Consider the following 19,173-nt stretch of genomic DNA (forward strand, 5'->3'; position numbering starts at 1 on the left):
CCTTCATTTTAATGGGTTACAGATTACCTAGTTTACTATACCAATATACAAGACTCAAAATTGCAATGTTATTTAAAAAAACAATTTTTGGGGATGTTGGCATTATAAGGCTGACATTTATTCCCCATTCCTATTTGCTATGGGGAATCTGGTGGGTAACCTTCTTACACCTGAATGGCTTGCTAAGCCACTTCAAAGGACAGTCACAAGTTAACCACAGTGGTGTGGGACTAAAGTCACATGTAGGTTAGACTGCAGTGTAAGGACAGGTGGTTTCCTTCCCTGAAGGACATTAGTGAACCAGTTGGGTTTTCACGACAATCTGACAGCTTCATGCTCACTTTTATCAGTTTTTTTTATTTTTCAGATTAAAATAAAAACTGTATTGAAATTCTCTAACTGCCATGGTGGGATTTGAACACCCATTCTTCTGCATTATTCGTGCAGGCCTTTGGTTTACTAGTCCATTAAAATAACCACTATATTACTGTACCCCTTATATCAATAAGCTATATAATGGTAAATATGAGAATGAAATGTTACCTTCCTCTAACCCAGCATGCGCTTTACATATATCAGGAGCTACTGCCACTGAGATGTATGGGAATCACGTATGAATCAGCTGGGAAAGAGCTCTCCGCTTTCAGACTCTGCAGTCTAATTGACTTTGAGTTGAGTTCATAAAGTTTCTGCTGTACGTTGCACAATCAGCTCTGTTGTATGAAGGGCTTCCTCTACATAAAGGAGAAGTTGAATGTGTTTGGAAGGTAGGGACCTTGCAAGAGAAAGATCAGAGCCACAAACCCTCTTGATTGACAGAAGAGTAGAGGAACAAAGAGTACAGAACTATTAAAAGTAATTTGCCTGCTCACTAAAATAGTTGCTAATTATATACTCGGCTTCCGAATAAAATGTGTTTCCCAATTGGACATTTCTGTTAGGCTTGTTGTTCCACTTTGGGTTGAATTGCAAAACATGTGTGAGTGTGCAAATTGCATGCTGCGTGCAGAAGAGCAACGAGCAGACAGCAGCAACTTCCTCTGCATAGAGAGGAAACAAGGAACTTCACCATGACATTTTCTAATGAGTAGGGTCATAGAATCTTGCACCACAGCAGGAGGTCATTCAGCACATCGTGCCTGTGCTGGCTCTTTGAAAGTTATCCACGTTAGTCCCATACCCAAGCTTTTTCCTAACAACCCTGCAAATTAGTCCAGCTGCCTATTGAAATTTTGTATAGAATCTACTTCCACCACTCTCTTTAAAGTAGTGCATTCCAGATCTTAACAACCCTGTGTGAAAAAAATTCTCCTCATTTCCCCTCTACTTCTTTTGCCAATTACTTTAAATCCATGACCTCTGATTACCAATCCATTTTTCAGAGGAAACAGTTTCTCCCTAGTCGCTCTATCAAAATCCCTCCTAATTTTGAATACCTCGATGAGGTCGCCCCTTAAACTTCCCTGCTCTCAGGAGAACAATCCCAGCTTCTCCAATCTCTCTATGTAACTGAACTTCCTCAACCTTGCATTAAAGGTACCTTTAGGGAAGAGTGACCATAATATGATAGAATTTTACATTAAGTTTGAAAGTGATTTAGTTCAATCCGAAACTAGGGTCTTAAATCTAAACAAAACAAACGACATAAGTATGAGGGGCGAGTTGGCTAAGATAGATTGGGAAACTACATTAAAAGGTATGACATAAGCAAAATACGGTGGATGCCGGAATCTGAAATAAAAACAGAGCATGCTGGAAATCTCAGCGGGTCAGGTGGCATCTGTGGAGAGAAAAACAGAGTTAATGTTTCTGGTCAACGACCCTTCACCAGAACTGCCAAATGTTCGAAAAGAGCACATTCTTAAGCATTGAACGGGGAGGAGAAGAAAGAACAAAAGGGAGGGTCTGTGATAGGGAGGAAGGCAGGCGAGATTAGAGAAACAAAAGGGATGATGGGCCTAATTGAAATGATAATAAAAGTGGTTAGAAAAAGGTTAATCTGGATGGGGTGTGAATGGCATAGTAATGACCAGCTGCCATTATAGACAATGAGAGAAAAAAAACATAAGATGGGGTGGAGGGAAAGGGAACCAAAGATGGCCAGAGGTTATGCTCTGAAATTGTTGAACTCGATTTTGAGTGCAGAAGGCGGTAAAGTGCCTAAACGAAAGATGTGGTGCTGTTCCTCGAGCTTGCGTTGAGCTTCATTGAAACAGTGGAGGAGACCGAGGATGGAGATATCAGAGTGGGAGTGGAGTGGAGAATTAAAGTGTCAGGGGACCGGAAGCTCAGGGTCGTACTTACGGACTGAAAGGAGATGTTCAGCAAAGCGGTCACCCAATCTACTTTTTGTCTCCCCAATGTAGAAGAGACCCCGTTCAGATGAACCTTTTTCGAACCTCTATCATTACCATTTCAATTGGGCCCATCATCTCTTTTGTCTCTCTAATCTCTCCTGCCTTCCACCCTATCACAGACCTTCCTTTTTGTTCTTTTTTCTTCTACGCCTCTACGCCTTTCAATGCTTAAGAATGTGCTTTTTTCAAACATTCAGTAGTTCTGACGAAGGGTCGTCAACCCGAAACGTTAGCTCTGTTTTTCTCTCCACAGATGCTGCCTGACCCGCTGAGATTTCCAGCATTCTCTGTTTTCAGCATTCAAAAGGGAGTTAGATGTGGCCCTTATGGCTAAAGGGATCAAGGGGTATGGAGAGAATGCAGGAATGGGGTACTGAAGTTGCATGATCAGCCATGATCATATTAAATGGTGGTGCAGGCTCGAAGGGCCGAATGGCCTACTCCTATTTTCTATGTTACCATTTTTCTATGGAACAGGAATTTCCATACCATAGAATTCAAATTCAGGGCGTCAAAGCTAGATTAGTACAAGACCTTAGTTAAGCTGCAATTATAGCATTGTGTATTGTCTTGATAACCCTTTTATTAGGAATGATGTAAATGCAATGGAAAGGTACACTGTGAATTCAGTCTGAAAGGTTGCAGTCATCAAGAGAAAGTTCGGGCCTTATTTCCATTGGAGCTGAGAAGGTTGAAAGACATCTTCAAGATTAAGAGGTGTCAGCCGTGGCTCAGAGTCAGAAGGTTGTGTGTTGAAATCCCACTTCAGAGACTTGACCCAACTTGGCTCCGCAGGTTGAGCTATAAAAGAGCAGGAGCGGTAGGCCCTGGAACATCATGGCCCCCCGACCTGCGAGAGAACAGCTCCGCAGCTTGGGCTATGAAAGAGCTGGAGTGGCATACCACTTCAACTTCCAGCGCGAGCTGCTCCAAGTATGCGACAATTTTGAGATAGGCGACTGGGTGACGTCATCAAAACCCTGGTCTCTGTTTTGGAACATGGGCAGGAACATCGGTAGGACCCAGGTACAGAGGAGTGGGAAGGTCGGGGCAGATGAGCAACAAGTGTTTGTGGCGAGATGCGGTGAATGTTTATGGCGGAGGAGGGGCCCAGAAGAGCTGAGGACCCAGGGGCAGCACGGGCCAGCCCACACTGCAATATGTGTGCGCGCTAGGTCCATTCAGCAGAGCAGGTCTCCAGTCGTCTTGGTTAATCCTTGCCACTGGACCAAGACCTAGCTCTGTCAAGCCGTGTGGTGGCTGGTGTGCAACGGTCATCACACGTTAAAAAAAATTAACGCACAGGCATCTTCCACCCCCTCAATTGCAGTTCAGGACTGGAACATCAGGTCCTTCATCGAAACACCTGTGAACTCGTGGAAGCAAGTCATCCTCGTTCGAGGGACCGCCTATGAGATCAGAGACTTGAGCTAACACTCCAGTGAGGTATTGAGAGAGCGCTGCATTGTCGGAGATGCTGTCTTTCAGATGAGACATTAAACTAAAGCCTAGTATGCCCTCTAAAGTAGATATAAAAGATCCCATGGCACGATTTCGAATAAGAGCAGAGGATTTCTCCTTGGTGTCATGGCCAACATTTATTCCTTAACCAGCATCACTATAAAAACAGATGATCTGATCTTTATCACATTGCTGTTTGTGGGGCCTGGTTGTGCGCATATTAGCTTCTACATTGCAAAAGTAACTACACTTCCGAAGTCCTTCATTGGCTGTAAAGTGCTCTTGGACACCCTAAGATCGTGAAAAGCGCAATATAAATGCAAGTTATTTTATTATTTATGATAGTGACCAACAGTCGCGAAAGGCCACATTATTAAGATAATCAGAAAAAGAATTACAGGAGAAATTAGAAAAAAATTCTTTGCACAGAGAATGGCTTGAACATGGAATCCTCTGGCACAAACTATTATTGAAGTAGAATCCTTCTGAACTTTTGAAAGAAAATTAGATAGCTCTTAAAAAGGACATTGAAAGAAGACAGGAATGTATTTCCAAATTGTACAATACTCCAACTGTGCCCTAACTAAATCTGCACCTCGTGGACAAAAGCACTGGTGTGGACCTGAGGGTCTGAATGAACTGTTTCTGTGCTGTAACATTCTATTAGCTTCCACATTGCAAAAGTAACTACACTTCAGAAGTACATCATTAACTGTAAAGTGCTCTTGGACACCTTAAGATCGTGAAAAGTGCAATATAAATGGGACCTGGGGGTACTTGTGCATGAAACACAAAAGGATAGTATGCAGGTACAGCAAGTGATCAGGAAGGCCAATGGTATCTTGGCCTTTATTGCAAAGGGGATGGAGTATAAAAGCAGGGAAGTCTTGCTACAGCTCTACAAGGTATTGGTGAGCCCACACCTGGAATACTGCGTGCAGTTTTGGTTTCTATATTTAAGAAAGGATATACTTGCTTTGGAGGCAGTTCAGAGAAGGTTCATGAGGTTGATTCCGGGGATGAGGGGGTTGACTTATGAGGAAGGGTTGAGTAGGTTGGGCTTTTACTCATTGGAATTCAGAAGAACGAGAGGTGATCTTATCGGAACGTATAAGATTATGAGGGGGCTTGACAAGGTGGATGCCGAGAGGATGTTGCCACTGATGGGGGAGACTAGAACTAGAGGGCATAATCTTAGAATAAGGGGCCGCCCATTTAAAACAGAGATGAGGAGGAATTTCTTCTCTCAGAGAGTTGTAAATCTGTGGAATTCGCTGCCTCAGAGAGCTGGGACATTGAATAAAGTTAAGACAGAAATAGACAGTTTCTTAAACGATGAGGGGATAGGGGGAGCGGGCGGGGAAGTGGAGCTGAGTCCATGATCAGATCAGATCAGATCAACCATGATCTTATTGAATAGCGCAGCAGGCTCGAGGGGCCATATGTCCTACTCCTGTTCCTATTTCTTATGTTCTCATATTCATGAGCTTCTTCTGCTGGATGCTCCTGAGTTGAAAGTACCAGAAAGGAAGACTTGCATTTCTCCCAAGTTGCAGAAAGAAAAGCTTCTACATCACTAATTGAAGGGAACAGAACAAAAATGTTTCTGCGTTCATTCAATAATTTGCTAATTGAACGTTGTTGCACCAAGTGATGACACAAGTGAAACAGAATTCCGCCCACACTCTGCCACAGTAAGGAGCACATTGCCCGGTCAGTCCACTGCTGATCATGTTGCTGCTTCAGTACTAGAAACAGCTGGAGATAACTTTTTGTCAAGGAACTGAGCAGATTCAAGTCAGCTATATCCACAAGCAATCTACTACGTTTATTTACTGAGGGAGGTTGATGGCACACTTCCCACTTTTGTCATGGTGTCGGCATCAAGCTCTGACAGTCAGGTATACAACTGGTTAGATACGAAGTAAAGCACCCTCTACACCCACTAAGTGCTGGTTAGGTTCAGCATAAAGCTCTCTGCTATCTTTCTCATCAACATGCCGTAACCCCAGGCTCAGAAGAGCATCTGTACTGCACCAAATTAACTACATTCCCCACACTTTAAGCGAAAGTTGGATTTGTTCTAGCTGTGACGGAGATCAGCTCTTACAGAAGTTAGGTACTGCAGGGAATTTAAGGCCAGAGTGACCTCCTGGACAAGTTTCAATTGTCTAGATGGGTTGGAAAGGAATTTCTCAGATTTCTTTTCCCCAAATTGGCCTGGGTTTTTTATCTGTTTTTTTGCCTCTTCCAGGAGATCACATGGTTTTGGTTGGGGTGGAGTATATGGGGTCAAAATTGCCAACCGCTGGAAACGGGGAACATCTATCCTGTTTTATGTGTTTTTACCGGCGCGGTGGATGCGGTGGCCTTTTGAGTGAAATTCGGCTCTTTGGCTTTTTTTTCAGAGGACCGGAAGTCGGTCATAATAGGGGCGGATATGTGGCGGTGAGCGGAAGTTTGCACTCTGGAGAGGCGGAAGTTGGGGGCGGGCAGAGTATCTGCTGCTGTCAGTCATCAATGTAGCGCTGATGACATCATCACGCTCCACATCACCATGGCTCTCCCCTTCACTTAAAGGGGAGCGCCTGCGCGATTGTTTACGTTCGGTCCACTGGGCCACCAGGGAGGGTTTCGGCCAGGCCAACGGCCTGGCATCCAAGAGGGGGTGCCAGGATGCCTGTTGGCAGCCCGTCCGAACCAGGGCCATAATTGTTGGCCCGACATGGCAGTTGGCCGACAAAAAACAAAAATGGCGGCAGCGGAAGTAGGTCCTCCCCTTTAATGGGAGCCACATCGCCATTTTACAAGGGCTACAGTTTCTCTGCACCAGCAGAAAAAAAGCAGCTTTTGGCACCACGAGGCGACAGCAGAATTTCGACATTGGGGGGAACATCGGCGGTGCACACTCTTATGACGCACTTAGGATGGATCGGCAGCAGCAGAGTTGGTGGGGCGGGAGAAGCGGGTCACCTCCGGGATACCGCAGGAGTGGAATTTAAAAAATGGCAGCCATTACATGAAAAATCGGCGGCCATTGCACTCTGCAGCGTGGCTGCCAATTTCCAGCGGCAACAGGCCTTAATGGAAGGGGCAATTTTGGCCCCTAAATGTTGTGATACACAAGGTATCGCAATTGTGTGAGACAGGCTCGATGGACCAGATGGTCTTTACCTGTCCGTCATTGTTCGTATCTTTGTACTAACCATGTTATTGCTTCTCTGAGGGATAATATAACATGTTATTATCGTGCCCTGCTAGTTTTCTTCCCTCTCATTGGAACATAGGAATTATTAGACAAAAAGTACCAAATTCATTTGCCTTCGTATGACAGAATGATAATGGAGTTGTTGACTAATCATAGCAAGCAATCTCTATCAATTATCCTACAACAGATCCAGACATGACACGAACAAAATTCCAGTAGTGGAGAGCTTTGTTAACCATAGGTCAAAGGTCACCTTTTCTCTCATGCATGCTACACTCTCCTCCTCTCCTGAAGACATTGACTCCTGGCTTGGAGAATGATTTCACCCTCCATGTTCCTTTTTTGATTTTAATGCCTTTTTAAGTGTGACTTCTAAAGATAATTAGAGGCTACAGACTCAGATTGGTCATTTTGGTGGACTCCTTGACAGGATTCCTGTGTGTGTTGGAGAGCCTGCCATGGGAGAGGGATGGAACTTGGCAGCATGGCCTCACAGGCTGCCTATAGGGCACCCAAAGGAAAGTTAATGGTGCACAACGCTTCTCCCATCAAGTGTTACTATGGCGCAAATGATGGGAAATGTGCCATGTGTCATTTCCCTATGCCCGTCCACATCTGGGAATATGCCACATCCAATGGAAAATTCCAGAGTGGAGGCAGCTGGCAGGGAGCCAGCAGAATGGCTTCCTATCCAATGTCCCGCCCACTGGACTTGCACCAAGTGTCAACCATGGCTCACTTGTCAGAAGCTCGTGGATTCGAGTCCCATTCCAGAGACGTGAGCAAAAAATCTAGGCTGACACTCCAGTGCAGTACGGAGGGAGTGCAGCACAGTCAGAGGTGCCGATTTTCAGATGGGATGTTAAACTGAGACCCTATGTGTTCTCTCAGGTGGACATAAAAGATCCCATGGCGCTATTTCGAAGTGTCCTGGCCAATATTTATCCCTCAACTAACATCACTAAAACAGATTATCTCATCATCGGCACATTGCTGTGCGCAGTTTGGATTCTGCGTTTCATATGTTACAACAGTCAACACATTTCAAAAGTACTTAATTGGCTTCATTTAGGTAATCCTGATGTCATGAAAGGTGCTATATAAATGCAAGTTCTTTCCTATTTCTTTCTTTACACCAGGAGTAGCAACCTAACCGCCCACCTCCCCGCCCCCCCCCCCCCACCAAAGGAGCCAGTTGGGAAACCCTTACTCCCATTCCAGCTAAGAGCATCAGATGCGGGAGATTTTCCTGTATGATTCAGAACACCATCACATGCTGTATTTACCTACTCAACAGGTGTAGGGTACTATTCATATTATCAAAAAACAACGTTTACATTTTAACTCCTGGCGGGAATCTTTTGGTCAGGTGCAATGTTGGCAGCAAACCATACACCACCCCCCCCACACCCCCTCCTGCAGCTGAGGCCCAGGAGGCCTTTACTCCCATCCCTCATCTGCATGTTGATAGTCAGTCTCCAGCCCAAACCCAGCTGACAGGCAGGAGTTAGATATTGAGGAGGCCATTGCCAGGGACCTGAAGGAACAGTCTCTGGCAGTCCGATAACTACACAGTGGAGGGTCGGAAGGACATCGTAGTCGAGGAGGGGGATGGGTGTTAGGTGGGGAATTCCAAGCATGGGATGCTCAAAGTTTCCTTGTTGGGCCCAAAATAGCACTCTTGCTCTTCGTAGTCCACAAGGAAACCTACAGAATATTAACCAATTTTGTTTTCTGGCTTCAGATTACATGTGCCGCCAGGTTGGTCTTGCGGGGAAACCAAAACGGTTTATACCATGCAGGCCTGGGGTTAAAATTGCAATCAGGCCCTGCTGACATCACCAGAGCCTGATCTGCATATTTAAAACAAAACCCCTCCATCTTCTGGCCCATCATCAGCAGGCGAAAATCAAAGGATCAGAGGGGGACTGCGCTGCCCTAGTTTTTACTGCTCACCCGCCCGGTTTGCGCTGGGCGGGCAGGGTTGAAATTGGGCCTTATGAGCGTGTTGACACTGAGCGTGGGCTCATTATCGACAGCAGAAAGTGTCTGTACTTTTCTTGAGGATGCAAATTAAGCTACAATAGAAATGTAAAATCTATGATATATTTGGGTGTGGGAAGCCAAATGCGAGTGTGATTGCAATTCTCACTGGCAAAAAAATGTGTCACATTTGTATCTCTTAAACACTTTGCTCTGCGGCAGTTCTGCTTCATCGTTCTCTTTCCATTGAACTCCCCTGTTATTGATCGTAAAACTCCCTTGTGGGATGTTGTGTTCCATCCACATGACTCTCTTGTGCAACACTGTGTTAGGGCCTCTCAACTCCCTTGTGCAAGCCTATCCCTTCCTCCCCATTTGACAGTGTTTTGTTCCATCTGTAATGACTTCAAGTGACACTGCAGCCCTTGTAGATTATTCAGTGCCATGTAGCTGGCAGCACTAGGATTTTGGTGTCTCAAAAAGCACCCAGCATTTAACCTTGTCCCTGACAACATCAAATTCGGATGCTATATTGATAGCAAGAATCCCTTTTTAAAAGGGACGTTGATGATGGTGGTCCTCATTTAAAAAGGGATCTTAATGCCTACAGTTCCTCTTTAAAGGGGGTCTAATGGTGATACTCCCACTTTAAAAAAAATGTCCTGATAGCAAGATTTCTGTTGTGAAAGAGGCTTTGATGGTGACAGCTCCCCTTTAAAAAGGAGTTCCAATGCAAACATTATCTATTGGTGGAGATATTTCTTCTAATCCTGACACTGAAAGTCCCTCTATTACAGGGATTCCTGATGGGTGAGCCTGTCTTTTTAAGGACAGACAAAATACAACACTGTTTTTAAAAAGAAGTCCTAGGTTGATGAAGGTAGCATGGTTGATGTTGTTTGGACTTTCAAAAGGAGTTTGATAAAGTACCAAATAATAGATGTGTCAGAAAAATTTGAATCCCATGGGATTAAAAGGGCAGTGGCAGCGTGGATACAAAATTGGCTAAGAGACAATAAGCAGAGAGTAGTGGTGACCGATAGTTTTTCAGACTGGAGGGAAGTATACAGTGGTGTTCCCCAGTGAACTGTATTAGGACCACTGCTCTTTATGGCGTATATTAATGACCTGAACTTGGATGTACCATGCATAATTTCAAATTTTGAAGATTACACAAAGCTCGGAAATGTAAGTAAATGTTGAAGCTCGACCCCAACCCAGCTTCAACCCACTCACTTCTGGGTTTAACAGAGGCGGGACAAGATGTGGACAGCCAACTCGCTCCCAGGAGGTGGGTTGCCAATTTACTGAAGCTGACAGCATATGATGTAACAGTTCCCGGCTGTTTCCCAGACCTCGGCGAACCAAGCAGGTGAAGGGAGGCAAGGACAACTTAGGGAAGAAAGTAAGTACCTATACAGCATTGGTTGTGGGTCAGGAAGAGCAGGAGTACTTTATCCCTCCCCACCCCCCACCCCCCCCGGCCCGCAAGCTCACCCACCCCCATCAGACCCACCCCATACAAAGACCTCTGGGACCGGACCCCCCCCCTGCCGGAGTCGGGGATCAGACCAACCTGCTCCTGAGGCCTGCTCGGGAGGCTTCCCTGCCCAACTGGAAGCCGTGTCTATTGATCAGGCTGACTTCCAGTTGGGGAACCTGTCAATGACAAAAGACGCAAGCTGTAGAATTAAAACCCCACAGCATGCGGGGAAACCTTCCCGTCCAAAACTCCACTCACCCGCCTACTTAATCCTCCCCTGTTAATATCCAGGCCATACAGTACAAAAGCAAGACAGTTATGCTAAACATTTAGAAATCACTGGTTAGGAAGCAGGTAGAGTATTGTGTCCAATTCTGAGGATGGATGTCAAGGCCTTGGACAGGGTGCAGATGAGATTTACTCGGCTAGTACCAGGGATTTCTAGACAGAGACTAGAGAAGCTGGGGCTCTTAGAGCAAAGAAGCTTAAGGGGAAATTTAATAGAGATGTTCAAAATTATGAAGGGTTTTGATAGAGTAAATAAGGAGAAACAGTTTCCACTGGCAGAAGGGTCAATATCCCGAGGTCACAGATTTCAGGTAATTAGCAGAAGACAAGAAGCGAGCTGAGAAGAAGTTATTTTCCACTTCGAGTTGTTATTATCTGGAATGTGCTGCCTTAAAGGGTGGTGGAAGCAGATTCAATAATAACTTTCTAAAGGGAATTGGATAAATACTTTAAGGTGTAAAATTTGCAGGGCTATGGGGAAAGAGTAAGGGAATGGAACTAATTGGATAGCTCTTTCAAAGAGTTGGCACAAGCAAGATTGACCAAATGATTCTATAATAATAGTTCAAAAAGTTTAAGATGGTGAGACCTCCTCTTTAAAAGGGGCCTCAGTACAATAATGTTCTTAAAAAGGGAGTCCTGATGGTGACTACTGTGTTAGGCAACACTACTGCTGCTTCTGGTGCTGTATTTTCCTGCCACTTTCAGAAACATCTGTTCCACAGCAGCAATGTAAAATCATACTATCCTTGACCCTGGGCAACACTTTTTCAAGCTATGTCAGGCCAAAGGCTCAACCTACTTATGCAGGTCAGCCGTATGATTTTCTAGTCGCTAACCTTCCCCAACAACACTGAGGGTGTAGTGGCAAATTGCACAGTCACAAACCTATTACTGCTGAAGCTGAGCTGAGCTAAAATGTAAATAGGCCTGCGACCAAACTACTATGGGCAAGCGCGATCTCATCTGATCTCAGAAGCAAAACAGAATCAGGCCTGGTTAGTACTGAGATGGGAGCCAGCTTGGGAATACCAGGTGCAGTAGGCTATTTGATTTGTTAGGGTTTCTGTCATGTATGTAACCACAATGTAACACCACTGTGTTACTGTATACACTCAACCTAGATGCACACCTTGACCACAAGAGGTGAACTTGTGGGAGACACTCCTTACCTGATCACACAGATATAAAAAGGGAGGTCCCACGCAGGGTCATCGTCTTTGGAGTCCTGTGAATAAAGAGTTAAGGTCACAGAGTGACCTTGTCCCCAGAATGTGCCTTGTGTGGTTCCATACTGTGATTTTTGGTTAGTTTTCAAAAAACATTTTTTAACTTATGTAAACAGGTGGTACCTGTAATGTATGCACCTGTGAGTATGCTCACAGGTTTGTAGAGCTGATGCATTGTGAATGGCTTAGCCAATCACGTGATATTCACAAGACTCAATAAAACCCCAGTCAGTTGGGTCTAGGTATTCCACGATGAGGTATGCAGTTGTGAGCCTAGTGGATGAACTGGTAATGTGTAGATTGATTGTTAAACCTTTGTTAATAAACCAACTAGTTCTTAATGGCAATGTATTGCTATGAATTTTTAAGCAAGAACCCATGAAACAAATATATTACAGTACCATTCTTGCCTCTTAGTAAGAAGGTTGTGGGTTCAAGCACTGCACCCCCCCTCCACCCCCACCACCACCTACTGCACTTCAATGACTTGAGTGCATAATCCAGGCTGACACTTCAGAGCAGTACTGAGGGGGTGCTGCATTCGGGTTGGATGGGACATTAAAATTCTGGTCCCATCTTCCTATCCAGAAATCCTGTAGCACTATTTGAAGAAAAGCACAGAGTAGATGTTGTATATATGGACTTTAGGAAGGCAGTCTACAGAGTGCAACATAGGATGCTTGTTAAGAAGATGGAAACCCATGGAATTAAGGAGAAGAAATGGTGGTATATAAGGAAGTGGCTCAGTGACAGGAAGCAGAAGGTAGTGGATGGATGTTTTTCAGACTGGGAGTTGGCTTGCAGTGGCGTTACCCAAGGATCATTTTTGGTCTATTTCTCTTTCAATTTTTATAAACGATCTAGACTCAGGTGTAGGGAGAGGCATTATGAAGTTTGCAGGTGATACGACACTTGGCAACGTTGATAAGGTGGTTAAAAAAGCATATGGGTTATTCGTACCAAGTCCCACTCACCCATCACCCCTGTGCTCGTTGACCCACATTGGCTCCTGGTTAAGCAACACCTCGATTTCAAAATTCTCATCCTGGTTTTCAAATCTCTCTAAGGCCTCGCCCCTCCCTATCTCTGTAATCTCCTCTAGCCTCACAACTCCCTGAGATGCCTGCCCTCCTTTAATTCTGCCCTCTTGAGCATCCCTGATTATATTTGCTCAGCCATTGGTGGCCGTGCCTTCTGTTGCCTAGCCCTTAGTTCTGGAATTCCCTGCCTAAACTTCTCTTTTCTCCTTCGAGACGCTTCTTAAAACCTACCTCTTTGACCAAGCTTTTGATCACCTGCCCGAATTTCTCCTTGGTGTCAAATGTCATACTACTCCTGTGAAGTGCCTTAGGACATTTCATTATATTAAAGGCACTATATAAATACAAGTTGTTGTCGTTGTTGTTATAAATGGAGGCATAGAATATAAAAGCAGAGAGATCATGTTACAACTTTATAAATCACTGGTTATGCCTCATCTGGAGTATTGTGGACAATTCTGAGCAGCACACCAGAAAGATGTAAAGGCCTTAGAAAGGGTATTGAGGTGGTTTACCAGGATGTTACCAGGGACGAGAGGCTTCAGTTATGAGGAGAGGTTGGAAAAGTTATGACTGTTCTTCTTGGAACAGAGAAGGTTAAAAGGTGATCTAAGAGAGCTTTTCAAGATGATCTTATGTTTTGATAGAGTAAATAAAGAAAAACTATTCCCTCTTACAAGTGAGTCAATAACCAGAGGTCATAGATTTAAATTCTTTGGCAAAGATCTAGAAGGGTGATGAGGAAAATATTTTTCACTCAGATAGTTGTCAGGATATGGAACATGCAACTTGTAAAGTTGGTGGAAGTTGATTCCATAAATAATTTAAAAAGGGAGCTGGACATGAACTTGAGGATGAGGAACTTATGGGGTTATGGGCAAAAAGTTGAAGTGTGATTGCCCTTTCAAAGACCCAGCACAGGCAAGATGGCCTGAATGCCCTCCTTCTGTACTGTAAATTTCTATGATTCTGCCAGTGCCCGAGACAACATTTTCTGCTAACCATAAGAACATAAGAAATAGGAGCAGGAGTAGGCCATTTGGCCCCTCGAGCCTGCTCCGCCATTCAATAAGATCTAATCATGGACTCAGCTCCACTTCCCTGCCCGCTCCCCTTAGCACTCAAAAATCTGTCTAACTGCGCCTTAAATATATTCAATGACCCAGCCTCCACAGCTCTCTGGGGCAGAGAATGCCATAGATTTTCAACCCTCTGAGAGAAGAAATTTCTCCTCAACTCAGTTTTAAATGGGCAGCCCCTTATTCTGAGACTATGTCCTCTAGTTTTAGTTTCCCCTATGAGTGGAAATATCCTCACTGCATCCACCTTATCGAGCCCCCTCATTATCTTATATGTTTCGATAAGATCACCTCTCATTCTACTGAACTCCAATGTGTATAGGCCCAACCTACTCAACCTATCTTCATAAGTCAACCCCCTCATCTCCAGAATCAACCGAGTGAACCTTCTCTGAACAGCCTCCAATGCAAGTATATCCTTCCTTAAATACGGAGACCAAAACTGCACGCAGTACTCCAGGTGTGGCCTTACCTATACCCTGTACCGTTGTATCAGGACTTCTCTGCTTTTATACTCTATCCCCCTTACAATAAAGGCCAACATTCCATCTGCCTTCCTGATTACTTGTTGTACCTGCGTACTAACTTTTTGTGTTTCATGCACAAGGATCTCCAAGTCCCTCTGTACTGCAGCACTTTGCAATTTTTCTACATTTAAACTATAATTTGCTTTTATATTATTTTTGCAGAAGTGGATAACCTCACATTTTCTCATATTATACTCCATCTGCCAAATTTTTGCTCACTCACTTAGCCTGTCTATATCCCTTTGCAGATTATTTGTGTCCTCTTCACAATTTGATTTCCCACCTTTCTTTGTATCATCAGCAAACTTGGCTACATTACACTCGGTCCCTTCATCAAAGTCATTAGTATAGATTGTAAATAGTTGAGGACCTAGCACCGATCCCTGTGACACCCCACTAGTCGCTGTTTGCTAACCGGAAAATTACCCATTTATCCCGACTCTCTGTTTTCTGTTAATTAGCCAATCCTCTATCCATGCTAATATGTTACCCCCAACCCCGCGAGCTTTTATCTTGTGCAGCACCTTATCAAATGCCTTCTGAAAATCCAAATACACCACATCCTATGGTTCCCCCTTATCCACCCTGCTCGTTACATCCTGAAAGAACTCCAGCAAATTTGTCAAACATGATTTTCCTTTCATAAAACCATGCTGACTCTGCTTGATTGAATCATGCTTTTCCAAATGTCCCGCTACTGCTTCCTTAATAATGGACTCCAGCATTTTCCCAATGACAGATGTTAGGCTAACTGATCTATAGTTTCCTGCTTTTTGTCTGCCTCCTTTTTTAAATAGGGGCATTACATTTGCGGTTTTCCAATCTGCTGGGACCGCCCCAGAATCCATGGAATTTTGGTAGATTACAACCAATGTATCCACTATCTCTGCAGCCACTTCTTTTAAGACCCTTGGATGTAAGCCATCAGGTCCAGAGGACTTGTCTGCCTTTAGTCCCATTAGTTTACCTAGTACTACTTCTTTAGTGATAGGGATTGTATTAAGTTCCTCCCTCCCTGTAGCCCCTTGATTATCCACTATTGGATTATCTCATCCTCCAGGGGACCAACATTTACTTTAGCCACTCTTTTCCTTTTTATGTACGTAGAAACTCTTACTTTTTGTTTTTATATTTCGTGCTTGTTTACCTTCATAATCTATCTTCCCTCTCTTTATTATTTTTTAGTCGTTCTTTGCTGGCTTAAAAAAATTTCCCAATCCTCTGGCCTTGCATTAACAGCGCCAACAATAGATTGTCTCATTGCAGTTTGCGGGACCTCGTTGTTTGCAAGATAGCTGCTGTGCTTGTTTATAAAACAACAATCATTATAGTTTTAGGGTAAATATGTTACTGGACTAGTAATCCAGAGAACGTGAGTTAGAAAAGGTTGGGAGAAACTTGGAGCGTGGCATTTATAAAAAATTATTGAGTGGGTTCTGTCTGTACTGAAATTACTATCCTTTACAATACACACCATCCTGAATTGGACATATAATCACTGTTCTTTCATTGTCTCTGGGTCAAAATTCTGGAACTGCCCATCTAAAAGCACTGTAGGAGGATCTTTACCACACAGTTCAAGAGGAAAGCCTACTACCTCCTACTCAAGGGCAACTAGGGATGGTCATTAAATTCCAAAAAATTAACTTAAACTACACTAAAATAACAAAGAAATCTCCAGTACGTAGATTATTTTGTTCTATTGAAGGAGGAAGTATTAAGCCTAAGTGCTCACTTTAGACTATCCTTTCCTTTTATATAAACCTTATTACATATTTCCCTCCTTTCACATCAACTTTAAAATATAATTTGTAGTCTTTATAGATATTATCAGTTTAAAAAATAAATTACTCTCCCTCATCTGAAGTTGCAGACTGCTGGGGCACAGTAAAGGAATAGCATCAGGGTGAGGAAAGGAGAAATGTTGTTTTAAGTATATGGTTGCAATCCTGCTGTTCAATACTTATTTAAGGAGCATCTGAAAGGAAGAGAGAGAGGTAGCGAAGCGGAGAGGGCTTTGGACCTCGGCAGCTGAAAGCACGGCCGTCAATGTTGGAGCGATTAAAATTGGAGATGCACAAGAGGCCAGAATTGGAGGAGCGCAAAGATCTCAGAGGGTTGTGGGGCTGGAGGAGATTACAGATAGGGAGAGGCAAGGCCATGGAGCGATTTGGAAACAAATAACAACAATAAGTTTGAAGGCTCCGACTCACATCTCTACTTGTTTATATTTGACAATAAATAAACTTTCTGTCAGCAATTTCATAATTAAAAAAAATATATTCTATTGGCATAAAAAAATTACCTTTTCAAACAGGGCACCTTCCTTATGACATTACAGGCGTATTGCAGTCTTTCCGAGGGACACTCATCATTCCGAGAACTTTAGCCTCAGCCAAACCTCCCGAAGTAAAACAGAACGTCAGACAAGATTCTTATCGTGATCGTGAGCTATCTGTGCTGAGCGGAATTTGCGGCAACAGTCAGTGCCATCTGCTGATCAGCAGCACTTGTTTTTTTTATTTGAAGTTGTGATGTCAGAATGATTGGTGGTTATTTTGTTTTCCACGTGCTTCCTGTTACAGTAGACAGACGCACTTGGTGCGTTCGTTCCTTCTCCTTATTTTTTTTCGGTTTGAGACCTGTTTGAGTTTGGGTACTCCACTCAAAATATACTTGTAAGCATGTGACTTCATTTGTGTGCCTTGCTGCGTGTGTCTGTGACTGTGTTTCTCGATGTCTCTGTGCGTATTTGTGCATATGCGTGTGTCAATGCCTCTGTGTATGTCTGTCTTTATGTTGTGTGTATGTGTGACAAAAATTAAGTCATTTCGGTCAGGGAGAATTATTTATTGGATTGTTTGTTAAATTCCGTCTTGCTGGTCATAGCATGCACAGGGTTACTGCAGGCTGTTCCTTCAATTTATAGAGAATAGGCATCATGGTCTGTTGTGCCAAAAGAATTAATATGCATCTATACTCAATCTCACTACACTTTCACCTGCAAGAGTGAACAGGACCCAGGACAAGTAGAGGAAGCTTTGCAAGATGCTACGGGGGCAAAATTGGGCTCCTGTGTGCCTGGCATTAGCACCTCAGAGGGGCGCTAACGGGGCGCAAATGGGTTTTCACCCGGCGAAGGAGAGGGGGTGGGGGCGCTACCGGCTCCTGCAAAATTGCACGAGAGTTAGCAGAGGCGCAACACTGGCAGCTTCCCGCTCACGCCGGTGGCGCGCCGGGCTGCTGCGCTGGTGATGATGGTATCATCAACATGCGCAGCGCCCTGTTCTCGGCGCGCGGCACAAATTGGCAGAGCCCCGAGAGGCCACCATAGCCTATGTCAGCGCCAGCATCACGAGTCGCAAACCGGGCTGCACTCCGCTCGCGGAGCAAAATTTAAAGGGGAGGTGCGCGGCGCCATCTTTTTCTCATGGTTGACTTACTGGTCCGGCCTTCCATTCTTCATTGCGTGCGATCTGTGCCGCGATGGTGCAGCCTGGCACTCCGCCTCTGTGTCGGGCTGCAGCCACGGCACCCCACATCCCCAATGGCCTAGTGGAAACCCCTCATTCTACTGCAGAGCTCGCAACGTGCCCTCCCGTTTAATGGAAGGGGAGGGCCCTGTGCTCACGTCAGTGCTATGTAACATTCGCACGCATACCACCCCAATACCAACCCCGAGAGGAGGTGGAGTGCCCGACGTTGCGATCCACTTCCTCTCGGGGGCAGTAACCCCAATTTCTCTGCTGGGGCAGGACATCTGCGTCGGGTGCAGGAAGTCTCGCCTCCCGCAAACGGGTCGATACCAAATTTCGACCTCTAGTTCTTTTATGAGAATGATGCTGCTGGAAATGTTAAGGGGTCACTAGTGGGTGTCGTTACATCGAGGCCCTCTCTGCCATCTCTGCTGGACACAGATCCAAGGCATCATTTGAATAAGAACAGGGGAGTTCTCCCGGTGTCCTGGGCAAGATTTATCCCTCGAACAACATCACAAAAACAGATTAGCTGATACATCAACTTACATATTAAAAGGGACCTACCATCTGAAACAGGTGGGTGCTTCAGCCGCCCAGCAGTAGGCCGCTGTAAAAGTGGCAGCAGCCGGAGCATCGGCAGGGCGTAAGTCCACCTTCCTCATTATGACACTCAATAACACCAGCACCACTGGTGACATCAAATGACATGAGCACTAATGGTGATACCAAATCTCAGCAGCACGAGTGGTGACACCGAATCTCACCAGTACTAACGGCGATACCGGATCTCACCAGTACTAACGGCGATACCGGATCTCACCAGTACTAACGGCGATACCGGATCTCACCAGTACTAACGGCGATACCGGATCTCACCAGCACTAACAGTGATACATAAGAACATAAGAAATCGGAGCTGGAGTAGCCCATTTGGCCCTTTGAGCCTGCTCCGACATTCAACAAGATCATGGCGGATCTTCTACCTTAACTCCACCTTCCCAGACTATCCCCATATCCCATAAATCCCTTAGTTCCCACA

The 19,173-nt window shown here is 44.6% G+C and overlaps 2 protein-coding genes across 4 annotated transcripts in view; one reads left to right on the plus strand and one right to left on the minus strand.

Moving 5' to 3' along the window:
- Positions 1–17,128, minus strand: part of LOC139260282 (src-like-adapter) — a 69,239-nt gene extending 52,111 nt beyond the window's left edge. Inside the window, exon 1 of one of the 3 annotated variants that reach the window (XM_070876706.1) lies at positions 16,961–17,128. The gene's annotated coding sequence lies outside the window, so the exon portion shown is untranslated. Of the gene's footprint in view, positions 1–543; positions 643–11,952; positions 12,001–16,960 lie in introns of those variants that run through there. The other 2 variants (XM_070876723.1, XM_070876715.1) reach the window with 2 other exon arrangements.
- The window catches only part of tg (thyroglobulin), a 621,247-nt gene that overhangs the window by 314,280 nt on the left and 287,794 nt on the right, over positions 1–19,173 (plus strand). The gene's annotated exons all lie outside the window — the stretch shown is intronic.

The sequence above is a fragment of the Pristiophorus japonicus genome, chromosome 1 (assembly GCF_044704955.1).
Source record: "Pristiophorus japonicus isolate sPriJap1 chromosome 1, sPriJap1.hap1, whole genome shotgun sequence".
Lineage (NCBI taxonomy): Eukaryota > Metazoa > Chordata > Chondrichthyes > Pristiophoridae > Pristiophorus > Pristiophorus japonicus.